Raw genomic sequence first — 4,840 nt, forward strand, 5'->3', positions numbered from 1 at the left:
CTTGGCTCTGGTTGTTGGTGCATATATTTGAATGATAGTGGTATTCACTGGACTTCCTTTTATGCGTATAGATATTATCCTGTCACTGACAATATTGTATTTCAAGATGGATCTAGCAATGACTTTTTTTAACTATGAAAGCAACTCCATTTTTCCTCCCAGAAAAATCATTTCTATAGATCTTTGCATAGAATAAAAAACGGAGCATGAGGATCAATATCTTAGGCAGTGGTAGGCAGAAAAATGGAGTGATCCTAGCCATTTTTAATTTTACAATCATGTGGCCTACAGTACAGTGATGAATTGAAGAGGAAATGAGTCACATTTATTGTCAAAAGCAATATTCTGGGATCCACCCTCAAATACAATATTGTCAATAATAGAATGATAACTATATCCCTACAATGAAAATCACTTACCAGGAGTCAGGGACTCAAAAGACGAATTGCATTAGGTAAATCTGCTGTCAAGAACCTTTCCAGAGTCGAGAGGAAGGTGTGCCTGATCCAGTCCATGTATTCACAATTACTTGCTATTCATCAGAGGGATGGATAATGACTAAGGATAACAGAAGGGTTGGTGCCTTTGAGCTTTGAGCGGTGCTGGAGAGGAGTCTTGAACATACCATGGACCACCAAGAAAACAAATAGGTCTGTCTCGGAGAGGGTGAAACCAAGTTTTTCTTTGGAGGCTAGGACACTAAAGCTCCATATCACATACTTTGGGCATGTGGTCAGAAGGGACAGATCTTTGGAGAAAGACATCATGCTCAGAACAGTGGAGGGACAGCACAGGAGAGAAAGACCCCAGATTATATGGATTGTTACAGTAAACAGGGCAATGGGGGTTAGTGCATCAAAGTCAGTGAGACTGGCTAAGTACAGGGCAGCCTTTAGAGCTGTTGTACATAGGATCATGATGAGTTGCAGGTTACTCAATGGCACATAACAACAACAACTATTATGCACATTCCTACACCAATTTTTTTACCATTCATTACCTGCAGTATGAAATGAATCAAACATACACACAATGCATTGATAACTGCTAATGATTAGAATGTAAAAGCTGGAAATTAAAAAGGTCAATACTGGAAAATAGAATGTTGATAATAGCAATTACCCCACAACTACATTTTTATGATAATTTTTTTCAGATCAGTGACTTATTCATTTCAAATAAAAATTTCCAACATAATAAACGGTATACATATATAGAGTTCTCTGGATGGAAGACAAAAAAGTAACAACAACAAAAGTACATCAGTGTAAGGAGATTGTGGAGAAACTCAGTCAAAACAATGTCAGGAGTTGACTGGGAACAGGCTGTTGCTCATCTGCAAGTTCAAGTTGAAACTGAAGGAAATGAAAACAATTCTATGAAAGTCAAAATATATGACCTTGAGTACTTCCTACCTGAATTTAGGGACCATCTCAAGAATGGATTTAAAACATTGAGCACAGATAATTGAGTGCAAGAGAAGCCATTGTATGTCACCGGGAACATCAAATATGAAGCAAGCACAAGAAAGAAGTTCATTAAACATACAGGAAAGAAAGAAAGAAAAAAACAATAAAGGATACCAGAAGAGATTCTGAAAGCATAGAATAGCTAAAGCAATTGTCAGAAATGGCGGCCGCGACCCCCGCACCCTGCGAACATGGCGCTGCGAGCCGCGCGGAGTGTGCGGGCCGCAGCCTGCTGCCTGCGTGCGCTCTCGGCGTCCCGCGCGCCCTGCCCGGCGCGGCGCTGGGGACCCGGGCCTGGCGCTGTGCGCACGCTGCGCTCTGCTCGCAGTGCGTAAGTTCACAGACAAACATGAATGCGTGAAGACAGAAAATGCTGTTGGAACAGTGGGAATCAGCAATTTTGCACAGGAAGCTTTGGGAGATGTTGTTTACTGTAGTCTTCCTGAATTGGGACAAAGTTGAACAAACAAGATGAGTTTGGTGCTCTGTAAAGTGTGAAAGCTGCTGGTGAACTCTATTCTCCTTTATCAGGAGAAGTAACAGAGGTTAATGAAGCTCTTTAGGAAAACCCAGGACTTGTTAGTAAGTCTTGTTATGAAGATGGTTGGCTGATCAAGATGACACTGAGTAATCCTTCAGAACTTGATGAACTAAAGAGTGAAGAAGCCTATGAAAAATACATAAAATCCATTGAAGAGTGAAAACAAAACCACTAAAAGTAGTCGTTTAAAACAACTTACTCTAGCATTGCTGTCCTAAATTAGTAGGGGTTGAATTAAAGCAGCTTTTAGCAAAACAGAGTGGAAAACAGAAATGACATGTTGCTGGAAGAAAGTAACTTTATAATGAGTAAAAATAAACCCAATATACACTTTTCTTCACATTACCCTGTGATTTTATAGTTATGATATCCAGAATTTATTCATTTACGTGTGGTAAGAATAGTTCTACATCTTATGGGTTCAAAGATAACAATGATATCTTAAGTCTGATATCATTAGTACCTACTGCTGACATCTGTACCTAGATGTGGGTCAGAATACTTAGCAAACTTTCCACTAGAACTGATAAGTTTTTGTTAGCTGTCCACTGTCAGCTAAAGAACAATACTGTCTTAATTTTGCCATATACTGCCTTTGCTGGTGCTATTTTTTTACAATGAAACAACAGCCTTGCAGCAAAATAAACAATTTAATAAAATATTCAACATTAAAAAAAGAAAGAAAGAAATGGTGACAAAAAAGAACTGAATTAGGATTTTTACTTTGTTGTTGTTGATGTTGTGGTGGTGTACTGTAGAATCAGATTTGACTGGTACAGGAGGCGTTTGCCTCTCCTTCTCCAGCTGAACATCTGGTGGATTCAAACCACAGGCCTTTGGGATTGCAGTGCAGCTTTTTGCCACTAATCATTCAATGAGTATTTTTAAAGGGTGGATTGGAAAAGCAAATAAACCATTATTAGGAAATATGTAAGCAGCAAGAGTTATAAAAACAAAAGAGAAAAACATATTCAGTATTTCTCAAGCTTAAAGGACTTAAGAAAAAAGTTTGAGCTTTGAATGCCAATATTAAGGAATTTTATGAAAGTGTTACACAGAAAAAAATAAGGTGTTACACAGGACCACAATATAAAAAAACAATTAACGTTCAGCCATTTCCGAATTTATCATATGTCAAAACTCCATATTATTTATCCCCTTTTTTCTTAGTTTCCCCTCAGTCTCCATGTCAGTCCTGCTTTATAAATGGCATTATGCAGTATTTGTCCTTTTGTGACTGAGATATTTCACTCAGCATAATGTCCTCCAGGGTCACACATTTTGTATACTATTTTATGAGTTCACTGTTTAAATAGATGAGGGAAAGAACTTTCTAAAAGAAATATATGGGGGGAAACCCAAAATAAAATAAACTAAATATATGATTAGATATGAAGCAGGAAGAGGCATCCACTTCCTAAACAACATGCCGCTAGAAACTCATTGATAAGTGATGAGAGTCTATAGAAAGGCTTTAGGCCTTTTGATCATAGGGCCCCTATGAATCCTGCTCCACTCTAAGGCAATCAACAACAACAATAACAACAATAACAACAACAACATTATTTGCATGACAACAGTCCAGAATAACAGGTGCATAGCAAAGTGGACTTGGGGCCGAGGAGTGGGGAGAGGGAGGAAATTGTGCAACAATGAAAGAATCTTTTCAAAGAGAAAAACGAATGGGAGGGGAATATACAGAGGGAAATGGAAACAATGAATGAATGGAAATCCAAGTTTTCTGTAAATTTTTGTTAAAATATCAATAAAAAATAATTACAACAACAACAACAATGGGGAGGGGAAGGAAAATCCATTTGGAGCATTGGGCATTGGGGGGAAAAACCAAAGCCCCAAAACACTACCCATGACACTGAAGAGAGAAATCTCAGCTTCACTGAAGATGTTAGTGAAAAACAAGCCACCAGGAAATGGTGAAATAGCCATCATTCTGTGTTAAAGAGCAAGTATTAGATGTTTCCACAAATAAATGCAAAGCTGCAAACACTTCATTTGTCTATGCCAATCACTTTGAGAGACAGCTACCTGGCTAATTGACTGAAAGAGATCCATCACATTTAAGTATGAATTCAGGGACACTTGAGAGATGTGGTTCTCATTTAAAGTTTAGTAAAGACAATTTAAAAACAATTGTAGCAGTATATTGGCATGGAACTGCCAGAAATACAAGTCAGATTCAGAAGAGGATGTGGACAAATAGACATCACTGCTGATGCTAGATGGATAGTGACCAAAAGCAGCGCAGACATACCTGAAAGATATTTAAGGAAATATCAAGGTGTTTTATTAACTGTGTAAACATGGGAATTTCAGGAAAGTTGATTGTACTTACTTAGAACCTATACATAATCGCATTTCTTCCCTTTGTTTTGACTTCTTGACTCTAGTGCAATTTTCAGAGTCTCTTCTGATGTCTGTTTTGTTTTTTTCTTTCTTCTCTGTCTGTGTAGTCACCTTTTGCTCTTTTCATGGATAATATCCTTGATGTCATCCCACAATTCACCTGGTCTTCGATCATTGGTGTTTCATGCTTCCAACCTATTCTGAAGATGGTTTTCAAATTCAAGTGCTGTCGACTCAAGATCATATATTGGACTTGTTTTCATTTTCTTCAGCTTCAATTTGAATGTGCAAATGAGTAATTGATAGTATGTTCCACACTCAGCTTGGCCTGGTTTTGACTGCTCAATAGTAAGCTTCTCCAGTGATTTCTTTAACAGATGCAGTCAATCTGATTTCTATGCAGTACATCTGGTGAGGTTCATGTGTAATGTTGCTGTTTGTGCTTTTTAACTGCATAAGGCCATTA

The 4,840-nt window shown here is 38.0% G+C and overlaps 1 pseudogene; it reads left to right on the forward strand.

The window, feature by feature from the left end:
• Nucleotides 1-1,660: 1,660 nt before the first annotated feature.
• Nucleotides 1,661-2,170, forward strand: LOC102864700 (annotated as a pseudogene).
• The last annotated feature ends 2,670 nt before the right edge of the window (nucleotides 2,171-4,840 follow it).

Source organism: Elephantulus edwardii, unplaced genomic scaffold (genome assembly GCF_000299155.1).
Source record: "Elephantulus edwardii isolate Elephantulus edwardi_28Jun2011 unplaced genomic scaffold, EleEdw1.0 scaffold00326, whole genome shotgun sequence".
In the NCBI taxonomy this organism is placed as follows: domain Eukaryota; kingdom Metazoa; phylum Chordata; class Mammalia; order Macroscelidea; family Macroscelididae; genus Elephantulus; species Elephantulus edwardii.